We start from the raw sequence: 25,359 nt of genomic DNA on the forward strand, positions 1-25,359 counted from the left end.
CTCCAATCCATAGTAAAAGTAGTTTAAAAAAAAGGATGATAACAAAACATACACCATCTCTAAAGCCCTTCCTTCAAAATATATTTTCCCAGGGATTTACCAGCTTTCAAGATCACCCCCATCTCTCGTGATATTTTTTGACTAAAACAAATAATTTCAGTTCCTCATTCTATTCATTTCCATTCCACTCATTCAAAAATAACCTGCCAGATATATTAGAGAAACAAGGTTAGACTTTTTCCCTGATATATCTGGCAGATTTGTATGTCTTTTTTTCAATGATGACAGACACAATTTAAGTGTTTAATTACTATGCCATTTCCTCAGTCATCACCATAAATTCTTTTGTCTGACTATAAGGCGCCAACACATGTCCAGCCGGTCTTTACCTTTATATAGACCTATAATAGCTCCTGCAGTTTGTGTTTACAGAGCGTCATACAGCACGGAAATAGGCCCTTCAACCCAACTCGCCCACGCCAACTAAGATGCCCATGTAAACTAGTCCCATTTGCCCACACTTGACCATATCCCTCTCCCTTTAAATTACCGAAGTTCACTGGAAAATGTATTAACCTACCGTGTCATCTAAAAAAAAGGTGAATTAAAAGTATGGTGGAGTTTTAAAAGGAATGACATCTAATAGTCCAGAAAACCTGCCAATCTACCAAAATCCTGAGGGTGCTGGATTATCAAAGTGTATAAATGGTCTCCAGCTCAAGTGTTGTCTCCTCTCCATCTGCTCTACAGCTGCACTACTCTCTTAAGGATACCTCCACTCTACACCACAATGCCACTTTCCAAACCTCCATTTTACCGCAAAAATCTTAAACACAGGATGAGCCCTTCCATATGAGCATCTTTTGTGCAACTCCTTGTCTGAATCCAAAACAGGTTTCCATTCCTGCCACAGCGCTGAAAAGGCACTTAAGGAGTATGTAAATATTAATGATGGAAATAGGCCCCTCAGTCTATACTGACCATCTAGCATCCATTTGCACCAATCCCATTTTACTCTCCCCACATTCGCAGATTTTACCACTCACCTATGCATGAGGGGCAAATTACAGTGGCCAAGTAAACTCTCAACCATCGCGTCTTTAGTATGCGGTAGTCCCATTCAGTCACAGAGAGAATGTGCAAGCAGACAGCACTGGAGTCAGGATTGACTCTGGATCACCAGAGCTGTGAAGCAGCAGCTCTAACAGGTGCGCCACTAGATAAAGAACATGCTGTTTGAGGTCTTTTACATTGTGAAGAATTGGGGAGGAGAACCTGGTCTTTTCTTCACACAATAGCAACTTGTAATCAGACAAGACTCCAAAAAGGACATGAAACACTATTTCTTTGCTTTCAAAGTTCTTTCCCTGTGATTAACGTGCAAAAGACTTGAGTTACAGACTGAAAACAAATCTGCCAGACACTGACAACAGGTATATATTTTCTATTTGGATGTGCTTTCTCTACAATGATATAAATGAGGCCTGCAGTGATCCTGACAGAAATAATCCATACCTCTTCATCCTTACCAAGCTCAAAACAAAGGAGGTGCACCACGGCAATCTTCAAACAGAAACTTAACTTGACAGATCTATGTTCTAAGTCTCCCACTGTGCCACAAGAGATGTAGACTGATGACTCTATCACAAAGGAAGTTGCTCTGTGGGTACATCTTGGAAGATTCATGCCTACCACACACAAGATTAGATACTCCCGTGTCACCCTGCTCCTTTCCCTCCTCCATCCTCTCTATCTTCCCATCATTCACACAACTCCTCCCAATCGTTCCCCTTCCCCACTACTTCCATCTGCCCTCCTCACCTCCCTCCCTTGATTCCATGTTCCACCTTCCTCTCCCAACAGATTCCAGCCCTTTGTTACTTCCGTCTATCATCTCCCAGCTTCTGGCGCTATTTCCACTCTCCTTTCCCCCATCTGCCTCGCACCCCACCTCGCCTGGATCTACCTATCATCTGCTAGCTCTTGTCCCACCTTTTTATACTGGCTATCTCCCCTCTTTCTTTCAGATGAAGGGTCTCAACCCAAAAGGCGACTGTCCATTTCCCTCCATAGATGCTTTCTGACCCTCTGAGTTCCTCCAGTGCTTTGTGTGTTGCTCCAGATTCCAGCATCTGCAGTCTCTTGTGTATCCAGCTGTTGGAGTGAATCTCGGGTTTACCTGGTGACTTACACAAGACAACTAAGCAGAAGCATGAAAGTCAAGTAAGTTGCAGATGCTGGAAATTGGAAATAAGTTGCCGGTTCAGAACCCTTTGAAAGAACAAAAGCAGATAGTGGAGAAAGGGACAGAAGTAAGAACACCCCGTCAGAAAGTGTAGGACACATCATGATCTGTTCAACCAAAACCAAGCACTGCACCTGGGGGCTAATAAAAGTTCTGAAGCAACACAGACAACATGCAAGGTTCCAGAAAGTGTCACCACATGCTTGCAGAATGGCAAGGTCAATCTCAATACTCTTGCATATATTTCTTATGACCGAGGAGGCGGCCCTGGTTTACACCAGTTCCTAGAGCATTCTCATCAATCTCATTCTTCTCCTAATTTCTCTGTAACTACTCTCTCTTACCTGCCTATCAAATCCCACCCCTCACTGATTCTCCTATGCTACGGGCAATTTATAGTGGCCAATTAACCTACGAGCCTACCTTTGGGCTGTGGGAGAAAACCGAACCTCCCAGAGGAAACCCAAGCAGCCACAGGGAAAAAAAATTCAAACTCTACCATGATAGAATCGGAAATCAGGATTGACCCCAGGTCTATGACTTTAAAGCTGTTGACAAATAACCAGTGCATTAACATGCAAAATGCCACTGCTGCAGACCGTTTGACAATGGGTCAAGAAAATTGCTCTTGGTGACAACATGCACAGACTGAACACCAATCCTGCTAAGATTTTACAGACATTAAGGTAAATGGAATACTCAGCGGAACAAAACAGTCAGCGAGTGCAGCTGCCCACCACTGTACTAAACCATGAAAACAGGCCGACATCTATGGGAAAAGACTGAGGCAACTCAAGCTGACACTTCTGGGTCACACCTTCACATAATGTTGGAAACATATGGCATTCTGTTCAAAGACAACTCCATTGGCATAACAGGATACAATATGCAAATCTGCATCAGATCAGATTCAAAGCCAGTTTACTGCAAACAGACCAGTCCCGTGTTAGGTCCCAAATCCACAATTATGTGGTTTCAAGGATAAAACATGAAATCCTATCTCAGGGCGACTTTCTGATCAATTTGAGGAGTTCCAAGCAGATTACCACTGCAACACACACAAAATGCTGGAAGAACTCAGCAGGTCGGGCAGCACCAATTAAGGGAAATAAACAGTTGACGTTTTAGTTCAAGTCTCCAGAAAGCCACTGCAGAAGCTCTGACATGGCTACTGCATGTTGGAAGAGAAAATGTGATCTACAGGTTAAATGTGGTTGATGAGAACTTTCCAGTAACTGTGCCCGAAATCAAAGATGAGACCTAGAAATAATCAGTGTTGAAAATGGTTAATCAACAGACAGAAAGGATCAGAACTTGACTCGTGATCAGATGAGGAACTGAAATCGTTCCACATTTGCCAAGTGAGCAAGTGGGATCGTCGAGCTGTGGGACCTACTATTTTGGGAGAAAAGATTTTGACTGAATTCCATATCGAACACACAGGAATCGTCAACATGAATGAAACTGCAAAGCTTTGTTTATTGGCCTTGTTTGGACAAGGACTTTGAATCATGGGTAAATCCAGTATTTGCCAAACCTGCAGGAACAAGCCAATAAAATTGCATCTGCAGCCTTGCTCATGGCCTACCAAACCTCTTCAAGGAGTGGATGTGTACATTTGTGAGGAAGAATAGTAAATTCATGGTATTGATGGTCTCCCAAGGTGAGCCAAAGCAAAACACATGGATTCATGGATCACTGAAAAACATATAAGCTGCAAATGTATGTCACGGCCTATCTGTAAAGTTTGTTAATAACAACTACCCTCAATTTGCAAATGGAACGATTTCAAACAATCAATCCTTCCTATCATTGGGCTCCAGATGAAGCCAAAAAAACATCAGTCACTACAGCAGGGAACTTCAAAACTCCACAAGAAACATCACTGGGCCAGATTCTTGCTGAAGCACTGAGCAATTCCAATCACTACCGTGTGAAATAGATGTCTGCAGAATTCTTTGTGAAGGTTGACAAACCACTTCAGTCCTGTTCAACAGACAAAAGCAGCATCGCAACACTAATGAAAAGGAATGTAGCTTCAAGCAAAACGAGTATGCTTGGTTTCTTAGCTCACCTATCAAGGCAAGTTCATGCAAGAGCAATGTAGAAACTACCGCAGAAGTTCCCAGAATCAAGATATTTCGGTTCCAAAATCAAAGTATTGATGCAGATAAAATCGTAGAATAGTCTCTGTTGGATATCAATCATGTCAGGATGGTGAACGAACCAAACGTGGAGTATGTCCACTGCCTGCTTTTCTCCACGGATGCTGCCTGGCCTGCTGAGTTCCTCCAGCATCATCGTGTTTTTCATTGAGATTCCAGCATCTGGAGTCCTTTGTTTCTTGTGAAGTATGTCCAAACTTGAATCAGTGCAGACTTCAGGATGTCAAACATAAAATCCAAATAAGACTGACAAAGAAACAAAACCTTCTTCGAGTCCAGATTCAACAATCCAAAAGTTGGTTCAACACCAAATTCCCAAGACAATTAGGAGAGGTCACAGCTTTTGATGGACACTCTTAGCATGACAATGACGTACTCACTGGCATTTCTGATGGAAAATTGCCATTGTCAGAGTAATCTTGGACTTTTTGCTTTGGTTCCTCAGTTAGGTCATAAGCCACGTTTTCAGTGGGTAACTTTGAACTCAAAGTGGATCTAGATGTTTGAATACACCAAGGAGGATCCTGGCAGCTGCTCTGAAGAAAGTTCTTTCTATGCTGCCTAAACATTTATCACAAAGCTTTTCACTCCAGAAACAGATATTCCTGGGTGATCAACAATGGCTTGAGAGCCACTTCTTCGCAGTCAATAATGCCCTGCACTTGAAGGTAACCAGGCACAGCTGCAAACACAAAAGTCCATTCATTCGGACGAGCCTCATTAATTTGAGGCTGTTGATATCAACATCAGCTCTTGTAAGCAAAACATCAGTAGTTGTCTTACTTATTTATGAACAGCTGTTTGTAAGATCCCCACATACAACTCCAGTTGAGCTTCTGAGGCATGAAAATTTAGGGCATGGTTATCTTCACAACCACTGGTAAATGAGGTCCATTTGGTCTAACAGGCAATAATTTGAATTTTTAAGGATACTGCAAAGATCTGCGTCTGAGGCTCCAGAGACACTGATGTTCATATATTTCCAGATAGCTTAACCTCGGCCTAAAGACCCTCTGGGCTTTGACCTCCTTGAGCTGGACATCACTATCCCTTTTCATGTGCGAAGCTGTGGGGAAGAAAATAGCAGCCTGTTGTTGTTCCTGAATCTCGTGTGGCCATTCACCTTGATTCCCTCCGGCATCCCACGGTATAATTACATGACCTTCGCCCATCGTGAATAGGCTGTGGAAAGCTCAAACGTGCAATGACCAATGTAGACAGGTCCAAAAGGCATTAAAACTGAACTACAGCACACAACAAAAAAAAATCAACATAAATCCCTCAATCTTTTTATTTTCCTCATTGTCCAAAGATATCAAAACAACTCCTGTGGAAGTAACACCCTTTCACAGAGTGGCACAGCAGTATTTATGGGCAGATTTAATTGCCAACTTCCTCAGTCCCATTCACTGGTGCTGTGCTCTCTCCATGGTGAGTTCCGGGGAGCTTGGGAAATCCATGCAGTCAGAGTTAAATTCAGAAGTGCTCTTAATTAAACATCAAGAGTGGTGTTAACATATTTAACTTGACAACTCATTTTCCCCATGGGGGCTTTCTGATTGCAACTTTACGCGCTTGGTTTTTAATCCGGAAGTCAGCAAGTACACAGCAGGTTTTCGATGCCCCATCAAGTTTTAAACCCTCTGGACACTTCCAAAACATGACTCAGACTGATTAACACACCAACCAAACGTCTGGGAAAAAAACCCTGCAAATCAGACATGGCCTTGATATCCTTTAAGTTTAAATCTTAAAACGCTTGCAATGAATATCACAGTTAACCTCAGGAACAGTTTCCCATTATATAAATTCCTCTGCAATGTAACAGAGTGAATTTCCTGCAGATGAGAAATTTTAACAAATCTAACGTGATTCATTGATATTCTAAAACGATTTTAATTCTCATTATAGCTCATATAATATTTGAATGCTTAATTATATTTGATGGCTGATTCAGTAATTGACAGGCTTTTACTTTATGCTTGGGTGTTCTCAGATCATTCAATTTGCCCTTTTTCACCATTTTATTATGTGACTCTGAATGGATGGGTTAATTGAATTACAATCAAAATATTTATCATTCTGAAGTAACCTGACAGTGATTACTTTTGTTACGTGGTGACCTATCTACACATCAAGGAAACACTTCCAAGACAAGTTCACCCTGTATTTATTTTTCAGTTCAGAATAAATACGACACTTCAGTTAAGGACCACTCAAAGAACAATCGAATTACAATGCTTGTTGAAAATTGCCTCTTCCAATCCATGCAATACTCACAAGATACTGCATGATTGTACAAATCCATTTCCTGTCATGTGACTCTGCTCCACTATAAAAGGAACAAATGTCGAGAAATTCCAGTCTTCTTCAGAGGCAGTCCCTCAGGATCAAGGATGATTTGCTTCCACTCCAGTTTTATGGCTTCTGATGTGACTATTGAGGGAAATGTGGAAAGTGCAGACTTTTCCACATATGGAAAGGAGGTGCCTGATGGGGTAGCTTATAGAACAGTACAGCACAGAACAGGCCCTTCGGCCCACAATGTTGTGCCGACATAGCTATTCCCTCCTTCCCACAGAATGCCCATTCCCTCTATTTTCCTCTCATTCATGTGCCCATCCAAGCCCTTCTTGAATGCCCCCAATGAGTTTGCCTCCACCACCCTATCAGGCAATGCATTCCAAGCATCCACCACTTTCTCACTAAAAAATGTACCCCTCACATCTGTTCTGAACCTACCCCTTCTCACCTGAAATGCATGCCCTCTGGTATTGGATCGCTCAATAATGGGAAAAAGATATTGCATGTCCACCCTGTCTATGCCCCTCATAATTTTATACACCTCCAACAGATCACCCTTCAGCCTCCGCTACTCCAGAGAAAAGAGCCCAAGTTTGTCCAGCCTCTCCTGCTAGCATATGCCCTCTAATCCAGGCAGCATCCTAGTAAACCTCCTCTGCACCCTCTCTAAAGCCTCGACATCCTTCCTATAGTGAGGTGACCAGAATTGCATGCATGCACAATTATGTGGCATGCACTCCTTCTGTCACATACTCAGGGCCTGTGGGCTCCTGATGAAGAGACTCAAGGTTCTCAATGCTATCCCAAATGCTCCTTCTCCACTTGCAGTGGTCGTCGGCCAGGGATTCCCAGAAGTCAATGGAAATGTTGCAGTTCTTCAAGGAGGCTTTGAACACATCCTTGAATCTTTTTCTCTGTCTACTTGGTAATCTTTTATTGTCACAGAACTTCAAATAGAGTGTCTTTTTCAGGAGTCTAATTCTGGGCATCTGAATGACATGGCCTATCCAACAGAGTTGAAGGAATGTAACCAGGGTCTAAAGTCTAAATGCTGGGGATGTTGACCTGGGAGCAGACCTCAGCATTGGTTCACTTATTCCTCCAGAGAACTTGGAGGTTCTTGCAAAGAGGGCATAAGTGATATCTTTCCAGTGCCTCAAGATGTCTGCTGTAGGTACCTTGGGTTTCAGAACCATATAGGTGGATAGGGATCACTGATGCCCACCAGATCCAGGGGTTTTGCACTGGGTTTTAAGTTTAGACCCTCAAGTATCTCAATCACATTGAAGGTGATGATGTATTTCAGTTCTGTTCTTGGCTCTTAAGGGAAGGATCCTAGCCGGTACATGGCCTTAACAGCACTGAAAAATCTGTACATGTTATGACTGTCAGCATGCTGCTGAGTTTCCTGTCTCTCTGCACCCACTGAAGGGCTACTGGGCTGGGAATGACACGGTGGAACAGTGACCAACTTGCAGTCTGGCACTCTCTTCTCTCAAGGCTGTGCAATTGAGATCAAACCAGGCCCAGCGTGGTAGGAATGCAAGGATCAGATCCCAGCATTGTTTGCGAATGGGAAAGACAACATCATTGCATCAGAGGGGATATTAAGAACAACCATAAGAGGGGGAGATCAGGGAGGCTGGGCTCACGTCCAGGGGTCGGGCAGAGTAGGTGGCGGCAACATAAGATCAAGGATGGCGATTTGCATCAGGTAGTGTGGGTGTGGGGTTGGGAATGATGAGTGGGTGGCAGGAGCAATCAGGAGAAGGGGGCAGATGGGGGAACATGGGAGGCAGGGGCAGTGGTCTACAGTAAGGCAAGATTTTCCAGGTGGCACCAGACTGTTCTGGGAATGCCCGATGATGGACACGTGAAAGGTCCCTTGGAATGCTCCAAAACAGGCATCACACAAGGAACATCACCTTCCTACGCATCATTGGTGTGGAAATCATGCTACGATGGCACAGGTAGCTCCAAACAACAAGTGCCTGCTTGCATTACCTGGCTGGCATAATTTAACCCAGAAATGGTCATAAATGCAATTTTCCTCAGGGTTCATTCCATTTCCACTCATCAAACACTGCAATCCACTTTCTGGTAAGGTGAAAGCCAAGCTGTACTGCAATGAATCACGAGGCATCAGAATTGTGAGGGGAAGAGCACAGCACGACAGGTTAGTGGAGTTTACAATGTTGGAGAGAGGGGCTGGAGAGGAAGTTTATACAGCTCCAAAGAAAAAGCAGCAAATCCTAGTCAGAGACGTAACAAAATGGTCAATGAGAGGAGAAAATGCTTGCCTCTTTGCACTACATTCCAAAAATCTACATTGTTCCTACATTTCACCTCTTTCCAGAGACCTAAGCATGAATAAATCTGATTAATGAGAATATTTTCTTTCCTATGGTAATCATCGCAACTTTGAAGGGCCACTGTCTCTATGAATAAATGTTTCCAAAATCTTTTTTCAACAGCACGTTGTAAAACTGCAGAATTCATCTCAGGATATGTTACTAAAACCTAATAATACTGTTACTTAAATTAAATGTTTTTCCCTTTGCAATTACCAAGCACTTTTTCCCATTATATAGTGGCCAGAAGGCCTAATGTCACAAGACAGGTTTGCTTGATTCAAAATACCATGAAAATTCATTTCCTAAAAGTAGTTATTATAATATAGGCAGCAGCTGAAGGAGCATAAATTGGAAATGAAAATCCAAAGTGGTTTGAACTTGACCCTTTTGAATTTATTCATGAATTTCAAAATTGCCCAGATAGGAATCACTTTAAATTCAGATAAAAACTGATAAACCTAATTTTCTTTGCTAATAGCTTTTACTCAAATGCCTTATACTATTAAGTGGTTAATCAAGAATATGACAAATACACAAAAGCAATACTTTTTATTTATTCATTTTTCAGGATATGGGCATTGCTGGCAAGGCCAACAGTCATTGCTTATCACTAATTGTTCTCAAGTAGGTGGTGGTGATCTACCTTCTTGAACTGTCGTAGCCCTTCAGGTGAAATTATTTCTGCAATGCTGCCGGACAGGGTCGTCCAGGATTTAGACACGGTGACAAATAACGAATGGTGATTTATTTCAAGTCAGGATGGTGTATGTCATGGAGGAGAATAAACAAGTGGTGGTGCTCCCATGCGTTTGAAACCTTGGTGGCAGAGATCACAAGTTTGAGAGATATTACCAGAGTAGCTCAGGAAGCAACCGCAAGCAGTTTGTCGACGGTACACATCGCACCGCTGGTGGAGGTAGTGAATGTTTAGTGTGGTAGTTGGGCTGTCAACTAAGTGGGCTGCTTTCTTCTGGATGTGGTTCAGTGTCTGCAGTGCTGCTCGAGTTGGACTCATCCAGGTAAGTGGAGAGGAATCCATCTGCATTGTGCCTTCTGGATGATGGAAAGGCTTTGGCTACCAGGAAGTCAGTCACGTGTCAGTTTACCCAGACTCTGGTAGTGCCTTAGACTACCATGGTTAGGTGGTTAGACTCCACCTTGTTGAAAATGGTTATTGTTTGGAACCTTGTGGCATTAATGGAACTTGGTGTTTATCAGCTCATGCCTGAAAATTGTCTAGATTTTGAAGGCATTGACTAAATTACTGAGGAATTGCAAATTGAATTGAACATTGCACAATCCCCACGGGATGTTTTCTTTGTAGCAGAATAAACTGGAAGACTTAATTGAGGTGACTACATTATATAAATAAGGACCGATATACCATAGTAGAGGGGTCAAAGACCATAGAACACTGAAATAATTAGAGAGGAGAAAAGGAAAGTATTTTTCCCCTCCCAGAGAGTGGTAGGGGCATGAACAAATAGCCTGAAAGGGTAGTAGAGGAAGAAACTGCAATATGTTTTAAATAGTACTTCTATGTGTTCTTGAAGAGTTGTGACTAATGGGACTAAGGATCTACTGCTGGAAGATGGAATTAACTTGGTTAACTTGTTTCAACAGGCAGATAATACAATGGACTTTGTTGGCTCCTTCTGAAAATGTTCTTAAATTCTGACCTTTTGATGGAAGAGAAGTTATTGACAGAGCTGCAATGATTGACCTCTAACAACTACCTTCCTCAGTGCAATGAATGACTAGCTACTGGATTTTGTTTTTCCTTGATACCCTTGGATTTCAGCTTTACCAAGACTCCCTGCTGCCACACACAAATGGTGCATTGAGATCAAAAGAAGTCAATCTCACCTCATCTCTGAAATTCAGATCTTTGGTTTGAGCCAGAGGTCTGGAGTCATGTGATCCTGATGAAACCCAAACTACAGCATCAGTGACCCAGGTTATGAAGTGCTGCTTCATAGCACTATCAACCACAACTTTCATCATTGTAAATTCATTAATTATCTGGCTAAATATTTTTCTTTTAACTGCACTAATTTCAAAATGGTGATGCAATGTGCTTATTTTGTTTAAAGCACATCTTGAGATGTGAATATTGAAGAGGGATAGGAAGATATAAAAATAAATTGTGTGCCTCAATATTTAGTATATCAGCTGCCATTTGATGTAAGTGACATCACTCAGTGATTATTCAAATGCTCACGAGTGAGATAAGAATGGTGCTTGAACAAACAGGCAAGAGACAAGCATGTGCTTGTGAAGTGGGTGAGAACAGAGTGCAATTCTGGGCATGCTCTCACTCAAGTCCTGTACAGTGATAGCAAGACTCATTCTTGTACTCAGTCTCCTTTTTAATTAAGGCCAATGATGCATTCACCTTAATTACTTGCTGTGCCTGCATATTAACATTGTACTTAAACAAGGACATCCACATCTTTTTGATTACCTTTTCTGAACAGACTCTCAAATTAAATACTTCAGGTTTATTTTTTTAAAAAAACATTCCTATCAGAGTGGATATCCCTATGCCTTCCCAAATTAGATTCCATTTGTCATTTTGTCCACAACACATTTATGAAACAAAGCATCTTAACTTACTTTCTCCACTATCTTGACATTGACACACTTGGACAGGATACTCCCGATCCTCTAAATCATATTTTCAAATTGTACATAGACGTGGCCTCAGCATAGATCTGAGGCATTCTGCTAACTACAGCTTGCCAACTAAAAGTCCTTCATTTATTCCTATTCTTTGTCTATTAAACAATCCTCTTCCCATGCTAATATAATAAAACAAACTTCACGAGCTCTTATCTTGTGCAGTAATCTTTTACATAGCTTTATATCCTATGCTTTCTAGAAAGAAAATGCACAATACCCACTGCTGCCTCTTAATTTAGCCTACTAATTACATTCTCAAATAAATAAATTTGTTAAATACTTGCCTTTTTTTTTAAAAAGTGCTTTGTCTCATCAGATCCAAATTTAAGTTTATTTCCTTTACAACCAAAATCCTATTTGCTTAATGAACACTCTCTCTCTCACACACACCTTTTCGAATGGAAGTGTACATTTGTGACCTTTTGAGAAAGTGGAATTTTGGAAAATCACAACCAACTCATGCAGCTACTTTGCAGTCACTGCTCCTGTAACAATTCTCTTATCACCTTCCACTTCTTTTATTCTGGTTTCATTATTTCTCCTGTGCAACAGTGGTGCACTGTTGTTTGCAATGTCTTTGGATAAATGGTTGCCACATTGACATTTTATCCTAGCATTATCAGTTAAGTTCAGAAAATAACTTTTGATTTCAAAAAGGCAGATGATTTAAATCCTCAATGGATCAGTGGGCACACCTTTGTATTCTTCAACTTTTGCTGATGTACAGTATTACTTGACCATATTCACATCACAATAATTAACTTTACCAAAATCAAAATATTAGATTTATGATCTGTGCCAGGAATGTTTCTACAGCAAGTTTTTCGACATAACATTAGGATTAAGATCAGACATGATTTCAGTATTCTTGGAAACGTTTAATCCCCAACTATTTACCAACATAAGAGTGGGGATGGAGTTATGATAAAAAAAATCCAGAGAAGCACATCTCCCGACTTCCTGAACTTACAAATTTGGTGTTTAAATCCCAGCCCCTCCCTCCCCCGCCCACCTCACCAAGCCTCACACCTCCCTGAGACAACTTTCAGCTGAGTGTCCAATCAGGTTGACTGGCTGCTATGCAGAAAGGGTGCACCAGTCAGAGGAAAGAACAAAAATAGAGGGAGAGAGATGTGGATAGTTGGAGGATATTGGGAAGGCTGGAATTTGCAGAGAGGGCAGCATTGGGAGATCAGGTAGGGTGGGTAGTGCTAGTGAGTGTGGGGCTGAGGTGCAGGGGGACTGTTGGGGGCAAAGTACAAATGGGTTCAGTATTTGGGGAAAGGAATGGTTTCAAATCAAAATCTGAGGCATATAATGATATTTAAATGAGCACCTCACCTTCATTAAAACATTTTTAATTATAATTACAATCCAACAAGTTACCTGAGGGTTAAAATTACCCCTTAAATGATATTTCTTGTTGACAGTTTGCTTATGCTTAGTCAAGTTACCATCTTCAATCATCCTAATGATAACAATGTCACACCAGCTGCTCGAATTAGTAGGCATGTTAGATTTAATCTTTTACAAGTTTTAAATTGTTTCTTTGCCATTTTGTTTCCATGGTGTTCACCTCTGGAATATTTTTATGGTTCATTTTTCTCACCTTTTTCCAAACAATCTGTACTCCATGGAATGCTACTGAAAGCACCATTGCTGCTTTTGGGAACAGTTTTTTTTGAAAGTGAGAAGCATTTGAAAATTATGAACTGAATAATAAATAGTTAACATCTTTGATAAGAATCTGAACATCACAAGTGATACTTTGCACCCAAGGGAATGCTTCTATTCCTTGAAAAGCAATGGAAAGGATTAGTTATTTCAAGTCAGTCAGGACTGCTTCCTTTAAAAGTGCTGAAAACTATCTGGTATGCAAGTTGTTTCCTGAATACTTTGGAGGAATCCAGCAAATTGAAAGCATCCTGCTTTGTAACCCACGACACTGTTAGAAAGCATTCTTTCCAAGAACTAACATGCAGAAGACAGGCTGCATTGGGTAATCTATGCTGCAAGATTATGATTTCATTTGTTGCTTAACATAAGATACTGCATGTAAGTAAATATGGGAATGCACAATTCTGATAACCTGGCTCTTTAGGCAGAGACATTTTTTCGATGTGTCAAGTTCAAAGTCCGTGTATGGCCAGCACACTAAAAAGAATGTTGCACTTATATCTCTTGAACTATCACACAATTAGTTCCCTCATTTCAAAAGTTGCAAAGAAATGACCATCTTTATTTTGGAAGATGCAACATCAAAATCTGCAACCAAGAATAATGAAGTCAGAAGACAAAAATCTACAAGCATTAAAGGCAGCCTATCCAGAAAGATTCAATAAGAAAACATACCGACCAGCAAAAACCTGATTTCTACTTACTTTTTAAGTCTGGTCTGGCTCACCTGGTTCTATGGCACCCCACAGGCTAGGCTCAGTCTGGATGCAGATTTCAACAGCTGGAAAAAAAAGGGATGTTAAATGAAGGCACATGTGCTTGCTAGCCAGTTTTGGAACTGAAATTCAAATCACTTGTTGGTAAATTGCATGCTCTGGAAATCAGCTGCAAGGGGCCAGGCACATGATTTTCTGACTTGGCAGCTCTGAAATCACAGCATGTACCTTCACAAAACATACCTTTTAACATTATGACCTAATCCACTTCATTGTTTTAATCTGCCATTTGATGGAATGTATTAAGCTGCTTCATGTTTTATATCTAACACTTGTGCAATCCAATCAGCAGAAATTATAACAAGGAGAGGGTCACCAGTACGTGTGTGCATGCATGTATAAAAATACAAAAAAATGTTGTGGATGTTGGAAATGTAAAACCAAGACCAGAAGACAATATTCAGTTGATTATGGGGTATAAATGGAAGGAGAAAACATTAACCTTTTGAGTGTGTGCTGGTAAAAACAGGATTGAGTTTCTTCTTCAATCTCATTTACAGTGGATGACGCAACTCGTGTTTTTCGTTCATGACAATGAGTAGTGAGTACAGCACATGCATGTATGAGATTCATCAAAAATCCTTCTGAACCTTTTTAATTACAAAAATATGGTAAATCTGTAAAACCAGCTCCACCAGCATCATTTACTCAGTAATGTTAATATAGGAAACAATACATGGCTTAAAGAGAACTTGTCTCCACTTTTGTTTCAAAGAAATGCACGTAGAAGTTACAAGATAGCCTTTAGTTCTGATGTTAATTAGTTTTGAGAAATAAGATTTTGTTGACTTGCCATTTTAAAGAGTTTAGGTGAAACAAAGCACTACCTAAAAAAGTTTCATCTTCTTGGAACTGCTATCACAAAGATTCCTTGTTCTTGCAAACTTCAGCTGTAGAAAAAGCATTTGCCATGTCAGCTGAACACGAGAAAATATTTGAATTTAACCTTATTCAGAACAAGCTGTTGTGGACAAGATTATAACAGTTAAACCCCTGTAATGGAAATGTGCTCGTGGGAATGAAGGGAGACAGATAAAGAGAGCCTTAGCACAAGTGCAAGATATAGTATGCAGTTGCTTATGTTGCCAAGCATAGTATGCATCCAGCTGCAGAACATCCCAAAGCATTCATTTTCACCATTCAGCTCCAGTGAAACAGAGGTTTTCACAGCAACCACACAATTGTTTAGAATTTTGGCCCTTAACACAACATATATTCTGGCATCTGCTTCTCTCATTTGCAAAATCATGAAATTTCTGACATCTCTCATGAAACATTACCCCCAAAACAAAGACTTACGTAACCATTTTGCAATATGGAAGAGACAAGCTGCAGTACCCAAGTTCCCCCCCACACCAAAGTTAAAAACATTAAAATAATCAATTTCCCCCATGCAAATTTAAATTGCTTTAACAAATCAAATATATTTAAGGTAATTGAAAAAATATGTAAATTTTAATGAAACTAATAATTTTTAAAGTCAAATTATTACTGAAATCTGTAGAGAATCTACAACAGATAAAATATGCAATCTCAGTACTAGAATGAATATCCTTTCCTCTCCTAGTAATAGGTTTAAAACATACATTTGACATTGTGAAATGGGTTACAGGTTTGACATTTTCCCCCCCAAATTTCAATTCTCAGTCATACCACTATGCAGACCCTAATCAGTTTTCTATCAAAGAAGATAATTTAGGATTATGAGAGGACTTTGAGGGTGAATTTTAATGCCAACACATGATATTGTACATGGTAGAACAGTGAAGGATAATGACATTTGGGAGATGCAGAAACACAGCAACATACAGCTGGCCTGTTAAGGCTCCACAAGGAGTCTCTAATCACCACTACAAACTTCCAAGTAGTAAGAGCCATCTGTGATAACCTTAAATATTATCCTGGGATCTCTGGACACCTAAGTTTAAGATAAATGAGGCTGCTGCTAACATACTTAAACAGTTCAAGGTATAGTAAACAAAACATTTACCTTAGCAGAGCAGCAAAATCAATTTTCTTTTATCCTAATGCACAAGAAAAAAAGACCAGATTGTCAGGCCAAGCTGCTTTCCCTCCTACAATTCTGTTCAATATGTTGAATTTTAAATCTCCACAGATAGAAAATCTATCTGAAGCCTGCGATACACTTTGCAACCGAGATTCACGCTTCTACATTAGAAATAACCATTTCCGCCTGAATGCATTCATTATGTTAGAAAATGGGTGTTGGCAATCCTGACTAAGAATCTGCAATTGGGCAGATGTTGTAGATGGGTGGAGTGTGGATGATTAACCTTTCAGTTACCAGCCAAAGCTTCTCTTGTTAACAAAATTAAAAGCATTTTTTATTTGACAAAGGAGTGGACTGTACAATGTTCAAATGAAAATTAAAAGGATTTTCTGTACTCCTGCCAAAACTCTTTAGTCCTATCAATCAACACCCACTAACTGGGACCACTGTGCATTCCCTCTCCAGGTCCTTAATGGCCTCCCTGCAACACCTGACATGGCTCTTGCATGGTTACATTATTATATACCTTATCATAGACATGCAAATTTATTATGTTCCTTCCCTTTTATGTGAGATCCCCAACAATGTGTCCTCAGCCCAGACTCTTTCCCAGCTACATGCTGCCCCTTACAGAATCCTCCCCCGGCACAAGGTTCTACACACATGCAGATAACAAAGATCTATCCCTCCATCCCTTCTCACAATTTCACCACTGGTTATATTTTGTTTGCTTGCCCAACCTGCGTTTCTTCATTTGCCCTCAATTTCCTCCAGCAAAGACAATCACTCCTGCAGCCACCATACCCTTGCTACTAATTCACTACACCTCCCCATTCCCTTTCCTAAACAGGATCAAAGCCATGTACAGTTTTGGTCCCCTTATTTTAAAAAAGGCTATCTGAGCATTGGAGGCAGTCCAGATGAAATTTATTCAGTTCCTGAGATAAGAGGGTTGTTCTAACAGGCATAGATGAAAAAAGTTAGAACTTTATTCAATGGAGTTCAGAAAAATGAGGTGTGATCTTATTGAAACATGATCCCAAGGGGCCATGACAAGGTAGATGTTGAGGTGTTTCCACCAGTAGGAGTGTCTCAAACAAAAGGACATAATTACAAGGGCCAGTCATTTAAAATTAAAGATGATTAGAATTTCTTCTCAGAGGGTGGTGAATATCTGGAATTCTCTAGCTCAAAGAACTGTGGAGTCTAGAAATCTGGTGGTGTTCAAAGGGATGGTAGATAATTTTTTTTGAAAGATCAGGGATTTGAGAGCTATGTGGAACTGGCCCAGAAGGAGACTCGAGGCCTGGGGCAAATCACCCATGATCATATTGAACAGTAGGGCAGCTTGAGGAGCCAGGTGGCCTACCCATGTTTGTATTTTCTTGTCTGTTCTATAAATGATGCTATCACAACCTTTATGCACTATTTGACCCTCAGCTCAGCCTGAGCTCAACTCAGGTCACACATCACCTTGAAAAGATAAGGTTGCTTTCTTCCGTCTCTGCAATATTGAGCATCTAATCTTGCTTCATAATTTTCTATGTTCATTATCACCCAGAGCTTCATCTATTCCAATTCTGCCTTAGCCAACACCCATCATGTGTTCGCTTATAAAAAAACCCTGGAGCCTCTAGCCCAATCAGAAAACATTTCACTCAAAATACCTCTTTACTAGCTAACCAATAGTAGTTCACATTCACAGTCAAGTTTACCAGTCCCACCAAACAACAAACAACCTACCAACAGCAGAGTAACCCAATGCTGTAAAAATGAAACTTCAGAAGAGAGCCAGAGAGGAAATAAAAATCCAGGTGGAAAAGTTGAAGTGATAATAACAAGACAAAAGGAATAGTAAAGGAGAAAGGGGAGCAGTAGATCATAGAAACAAATCACTGAAGTGGAGTGTGGTGGGGGCAGTTGCAAAGGAAGTGTGAAGAATAGATTTAAGGGAAGAAGAGGGATTTAAGTAGAACACGATGAGAGACAGAAAATGGAGAGGAAGTAAATGTGACATGCAAGTCTGTAACAATCCACCCCAGTTGATGATCTAACTTATTGTTATTCATTACACCTGCATAACTATTCAGGAGTGGGAGAAAAAGAGGGATGGTGGGGGGAGGGGGGCAGTGGAGGTGGTTGCACTCGGGAAGCAACTGTGGAAAAGCTTCAATATTCTCTTTGAAGGTCGGGAAGAAACACACGAGCAAATCCTCAAGTGGTTTGGACGCAGGGATGGAGGGGGGAGAGCAGCCATATTGCTGAAGAAATAATGAGAACAGGTTTTTCTTGGTAGAGGAGGGACAGTAGCTGTCAAGGTTTAGTGAGCCCACATTAGGGAGCAGCATATCCCTTATTCATCAGGATCATTTGCACAGTGTTATCGGCAGTGTTTGTATCAATTCACAATGAATACCACTCGCTGCACAAGGCAAAGAGCTATTCAGCAATGCAACCCATTTGATGTATTTAAATCCCTGCTTGTAAATATTTGTTCATTCGTATAAATATTGTGCAACCACTGTTCTATTCTTTCCCAACATAAAAGTGAAAAGCTCACAAAAAAACAAGTTATGACAAAGTACTGTTCCCCTTGCACATAGTATCATAGTCAAATTTATCATTTACTGTTCCTGCTTTTTAAGGAATTATTTTTCAAAAGCTAAGGCATCTTAGGTTATAAGTTAGTACAAACAGTATAGGCTTACATAGATTTGACTTTGTATTTTTAAAAACCAAGTTGTATCATGAATTAAGATCGAAAGAATTTGAAACATTCACCTTTAGTTACAGTTCTTGGAAACAGCGAGGAATTTTGCTATGTTAAAGGCAACCTATAAATACAAGATTCCAGCATCTGCAGTCTCATCTCTATAAATAGAAGTATTTTTAGTTTTGCAACACAAGTTCCAAGCAAGGCTGTTTCCAATGAGACAAAACCTCCACTAAAAATTACTATCATCAAGCCCCCCCAGCACCAACATTCTGGCAATCACTATTAACCAGAAACTCATTTGAGCTAACCACATGAACGATATTACGACAAGACCACAGAGGTTGTGCAAGCTGTGACAAGTGACTTTCTACCCTCAATGCACTCTCCACTTGCCCCACAAGGGCAGCTCCAACAACATTTAAGATATTCAACACAATCCTGGACAACATAGCCACTTGACTGGCACCACATCCACTCACTACTTCCATCACTGATGCATCACGATTGCAATGTGTTCTGCCATAAAAGTCACTGTGGTTATTCATGAAGGCAGCTCTCGAAAACCTGCAACCATTATCACCAGAGGGAAGTGGAATGGATGCCACCACCTGCAGATTCTCTCCCAAGGCACAAATTATCCTGTCTTAGAAACAGCTTCCTTCACCAGCATTGGGTCTAACTCCTGAAATTGCCTCACCTGGAAGACTGCAGTATTTGAAGATGGTGGTTCACCACCACCTTTCTCAAGGCCAGTTAGAGGTGGATATTATCCCTTGAAATTAGTTGAAAAGTTACTCATTTTATGATAATAAATTTAAACGTGCCACTGCAATTAACGGTATTTGATAATTCATGCCTTAAAATAATTTGTGACAATTTTCTTAAGCGATTCCAAAATCTGTAACAATAAAAGGATTTATGATGCTAAAGAAAATTGGTGCCTTTTCATCACCCACAGTCTCACAGTCAGTAAAATGACTGTTTTTCTGGTTAGTTTGGAGTTTCACTGTCAGTAACCTGATTGCTTAACAGCACGATTGTGTAGCCGGCTACAGAAATAGCAAAAAGCAAAACAAGGTGACTGACCATGTGCTGACCAAATCATCTTCAAAGGAATTCATGGTATACATACAACTTCCAAAAACTGCATTCATTCAAAGGAGCTTGAGTAACTTATGACTTCAACTGGAGCCCTTTTGAAAACACAGATGAAAGCTGCCATCAGAAGCACTGGCTATAATAGACTTGCATACACCATGTAAGTACATGTACTAGCATTCTTTAGGGTAAAATCATTAAAATGATCTTATCACTGGATTATGTGGGCACTTGTCTACGGAGTTATTTTACAATGGTATTCTGAGGTATTTTAAAATTTCAAATAATGAAGGAAGGTCTTGGCATCAGGGACATCCTCCAGCATCTAAGGTTGTCAGATAAACTATTGGTGTTTGAGAGCATTGGGAAGAGCACTGGTATTTAAAAATTAGGAAGATTTCAAAGATCACTGCAGATCAAGTGATTAGACAGTCAAGTTATAACATAAAACAGCACCAGGGCACTGAGCAAAAGGAATTAGGGACTACACGAGTGACACAGGGAATAGCTTGCAGCATAAGGAGGGAAAGCATGGAGTTCACTGGAGGGCAAGACAAATCAATATAGTTATGAAGCAATGCTATTCACATTGCTCTTCACTATTGCTGGACTGCAGCTAGGCCAGACACGTGGTCTCACCCACGACCATAAATGTGTTTACAGTTTCAAATGAGTTGCTCCAACAGCCTCCATCAGAAGAAAAAAAAAGCCAAAGCAGAAAAGGAGCAAACAATGTGACACTGCATGAGCCACAATGGACCAAGAGAGCAAGAGGAAACAAGCAAAAAAAAACAGAAGAAATGAGAGGGATAACCCAATGAAACAACTGTACATGTAGCAGGTTGTTAACTAAAATTATTTGTTGAAATGAACACATTCCTAAGGCTTGTACAAGCTTTTCATTGAGTAGGCAAGTTTACTGCCTGAAGGTTCATCCTCTGATGATTGTGCAAAATGCATTGTGGTTTAGTGTCAGCATATTGTACTTTGTCCTGAAATTCAGCTGCATTGACTTCCAAGGCAATGCAGTATCTACTAAACTGGGAATGAACTTCTAGCCATTCACATATATTTGAATAATAAATGACCATCTTAGTACTGGTGAATTGTTTGCATCTCCCTCATCTTAACCTTTTCCTCTATCTTTTATATCCTCTTGGTGGTCTTTCCTTCTTCTCTTATTCTGACAATTGCCCAACTGTTCCAAGTATGATAAATCCTTACAGTATTATTGCACTCAGCAGGCTCTACAATGCAAGTTGCTTTTGTTATACTGATGACCACAGGAGAAAGCTTTTCACAAATTCCAAAGCAATCTTCTTGATTAATCAGGTTCTCTTTTCCATTGAAATTTTACAAAATATGAATGCAAAATTTAAAAATTGATCTTCTACTGATGTTTGCCAGCTTTTTCCCCCCAAATTTAGACTGCAAATGAAGAAAACCTGCATTAAATCTCATGTTTTATATACAATTTCAAAATCTATTCTTTCATGACAAAGCATACAAGATAGCACAGACATGCAGAATTGGTCATCTAAACATTTTAGTGCTCAAATCCATTTGTAAAACTAGTGAGAAGTTAATGGAACAAATTTTTTTTTAAATCAATATATATATTCCCCAAATCTACTTCTGTTGCACTCCTATATCACTGGTTGATGGCTTTATTTCTCTATGCACTTTTATATAAATAATACCATTTATCTACAAAAGCAACATGTATTTGCAGAATAAAAATGGAAAATGCTGGAGACACTCAGCAGGTTAGACAACATCTGTGGAGAGAGAAATGGAGTTAATGTTTCAGGTTGATGACCTCTCATTGTTATACATGTAGAGCAGTTTTAGCAGAAAAAGATGTCCCAAGACTCTTCACAGGAGTATTAGACAATTTTTCAATAAAAGCCACATGGAGATATTGAGGTAGAAAATTAAAAGCTTGGTTGAAGAGATAGCTCTTGGGGAACATCTTAAAATTAGAAAAAAATGAAATGAAGCAGAGAAGTTTAGGGAAGGAATTCCAGAGCTTATGGCCTGGTAACCAAAAGCAAGGTTACCATTGGTGTATCGATTCATGATCGAGAGACAAATAATGCAGAAATCTCAGAGTTATAGGAGGTGAGGAGATTCAGAGAAAGATGGACAAGGCCATGAAAAGATTTCTATAAAGCTTCAAAATTTTAAAATCATGGCATTACTTAATTCAGCATTGTAAATGAGCATAGAAGGGGAATGGGATTTGTGGAATGCAGAATGAAACAGACTTACCAGTAGATCATTGGAGAAGTCTTAAGGGAACTAAAATGTATTGATGAGAAGTTTTCTAACAGATATACTGAGTTGGGCAGTTTCAGCAACATTACAGACAATTAGGCACAGATTTGAAACCAGAGTTTCATTTCAGGGTCATATGCGATACCAGGATTACTTTGTAATCATGCCACCACTGCTGATTATGTCTTGTGCTGTGTGAACTCAAAGCCACTCTCGTTCTCTCTCCTTTAAGGTGATCCTCTTCTAAATATCCCCTTATGTGGCTTGATGTCAACTTTTGTTTTACAATGGTCCTGTGAAGCACAGAAGACATTTTTATTATGCCAAAGGCACAAAATAAATACAAATTGTTATTGTCTTTCTAAGAGAAAATATTCCAGCCTGTAAAATTTTAAGAGCAGTACAGAATGGTGGAGAAAAGGAAATAGTGTGCAGAGTGAATACAAAGCCTAGATATGAATGAGAACAAGAATGCAGCATTTTATACACAATTATAGTGATAAGGTCCTAGTATGGATGCTTCGACTTTCTCGTTTTCCTTAATCAACAGATTGCATTTTTCAATGGGAGTTTCCTTTGTCTGATCTTGTTCTGAATAACGAAGCAGCACGTAAATTATTGGAAGCAAGAACATCTCAATAATAACGGCCACAAGCTAATTAGGTTTGCATTGAAAATAAATGAAGTTAACAGTCTTTGGACTACCAATTAGCTAATTTAAGTGGCATGGTCATGGACAGAAGCCAGATTAATTAGTCAAGAAAGTGGCATATCATTCAGCAGCCTCACGGTGACAGACACAAATACCAGATTGATCAGCTGTAGATTAAATTTAAATTTTTGTTTTTTTTTTATTTACAGCGTGGTAACAGGCCCTTCTGGCCCAACGAGTCCGCTCCGCCCATTTTTGTTTTAAACCCAAGTTAACCTACCTGTACATCTTTGCAATGTGGGAGGAAACCGGAGCACCCAGAGGAAACCCACGCAGACACGGGAGAACGTGCAATCTCCTTACAGACAGTGACGGGAATCGAAACCCGATCGCTGGCACTGTAATAGCATCGCACTAACCGCTATGCTACTGTGCCACCCCACCGTACTGAAAAGTAGATCCAAAAGAAAATAATAGGCATAAATAAAAACAATGCATATTGTACTAGGTTCAAAAGAAGGCAAAGAAAGAACACAAGGATTGGTTCTCATAAAGAGTGATCAAATGGTCTTTGAGATAGGACCACCCCGAGAAGGAGGAGGTTTCACCTTATTCACGATAGAGATGCATAATATGCAGTTTAAAATCAGTTTTTGTTCCAGAGAATATTGAAGTAGGATTTTTGTATAGTCTGAAATAAAAGCAGAGAATACTGGAAGCACTGAGCAGGTCAGGTAGCATCTGTGCAAAGAGAAACAGAGTAAACGTTTCAGGTCAAAGACCCTTCCTCAGAACTGGGAAAGAGGGAAAGTAAATTAGCTTGAAGTTGGAGAGAGCAGGGGAATTTTTCCTGAAATTTTGTGTTTTTATTTCAGAGTTCCAGCATAAGCAGTTTTCTGATTCTCATTTTAGGGTCATAGAACCAAAAACAGGCCCTTTGGCCTAACATGTACTTGCCAATCTTCAAGTGCCCACCTACACAAGTACCAGTCACCAGCACTTGGTCTGTAACCTTCTACACCTCGGCAGCTTAGGTACTCACCCAGATACTTACCAAAATGTTGAGAGTACCTGCCTCCACCACCATCTCCGACAGTGTATTCCAGTTTGCAACCACACTGGGTGAAAAAATTCTTTCCAGATCCCCTCCAACTCTTACCTTAAACCTATACCCTCTGGTTTTAGACATCTGTCATGGGGAAAGTTTGTCACTGTGCAGCTTACCTATGCCCTTCGTAACTTTGTCTACCTCGATCAGGACCTCTGCTCTGCTCCAAGGGGAACAAATCTTGTCTAACCATTCTCTCCTGATAATCAAAATATTCCACCCTAGACATCATCCTAGTAAATCTTGTCTGCAAGCTTTCCAGTGCAAACAAATTCTTCCCATCGTGTGGTGACCAGAACCGTAAAGAGTACTCCAGCTGTGGCCTAACCAAAATTTTATAAAGTTGTACCTTTACTTCCATGTTCTTATCTTCTTTGCCCTGGCTAATGATTATCAGCAACCTGTCTGCCTTCTTCACCTTATCTACCAGTTGCCTTAAGAAATCTATGGACTTAGAGTACTACAGCACAGAAACAGACCCAGCTAGTCCATGCTGCCTGATCTTGTGCCTATTCCCATCTACCTGCACCCAGACCATATCCCTCCAAACCCCTCCCATCCATGTACCTATCCAAACTTCTTAAATGTTACAATTGAACCCACATCCACCACTTCTGCTGGCAGCTCGTTCCACACTCACACCACCCTCTGAGTGAAGAAGTTTCCCCTCAGATTCCCCTTATATATTTCACCTTTCAGCCTAAACCTATGTCCTCTTGTTCTAGTCTCACCCAACCTTAGGGGAAAACAGCTAATCTATACCCCTCAATTTTGTAAACCTCTAAGATCTCCCCTCATTCTCCTGTGCTCCAGGGAATAAAGTCGTCACCTATTCAACCTTCCCCTATAACTCAAGTCCTCAAGTCCCAGCAACATCCTTGTAAATTTTCTCTGCACTCTTTCAAGCTTTCTCTTTCCTGAGGTAGGTGACCAGAACTGCACACAATACTCTAAATTCAGCCTCACCAACATCTTGTACAACTTCAATATAACATCCCAACTCCTGTACTCAATGCCCTGATTTATGAAGGCCAAAGTGCCAAAAGCTCTCTTTATGACCCCACTTTCAAGGAACAGTGGACCTGTATTCTCAGGTCCCTTTGTTCTACTGCACACCTCAGAGCCCTACCAGTGCAAGTCTTACCCTGGTTTGTCCTCCCAAAGTGCAACACCTCACACTTGTCTGCATTAAATTCCATCTGCCATTTTTCAGCCCATTTACTCAGCTGGTCAAGATTACGCTGCAAGCTTTGATAACCTTCCTTGCTGTCTACTATGCCCATCTTGGTGTCAT

General features: G+C 40.3%; 1 protein-coding gene across 21 annotated transcripts in view; it reads right to left on the bottom strand.

Annotated features, from left to right (window-relative positions):
• Window positions 1–25,359, bottom strand: part of chl1b (cell adhesion molecule L1-like b) — a 689,122-nt gene that overhangs the window by 478,028 nt on the left and 185,735 nt on the right. Inside the window, exons 1-2 of one of the 21 annotated variants that reach the window (XM_052017117.1) lie at window positions 16,194–16,360; window positions 14,155–14,208 (exon numbers count right to left, since the gene is read on the bottom strand). The exons of 17 other annotated variants lie outside the window; for them this stretch is intronic. The gene's annotated coding sequence lies outside the window, so the exon portion shown is untranslated. Of the gene's footprint in view, window positions 1–14,131; window positions 14,209–16,193; window positions 16,361–25,359 lie in introns of those variants that run through there. 3 more of the 21 variants (XM_052017116.1, XM_052017110.1, XM_052017115.1) reach the window with 3 other exon arrangements.

The sequence above is a fragment of the Pristis pectinata genome, chromosome 6 (assembly GCF_009764475.1).
Source record: "Pristis pectinata isolate sPriPec2 chromosome 6, sPriPec2.1.pri, whole genome shotgun sequence".
NCBI lineage: Eukaryota > Metazoa > Chordata > Chondrichthyes > Rhinopristiformes > Pristidae > Pristis > Pristis pectinata.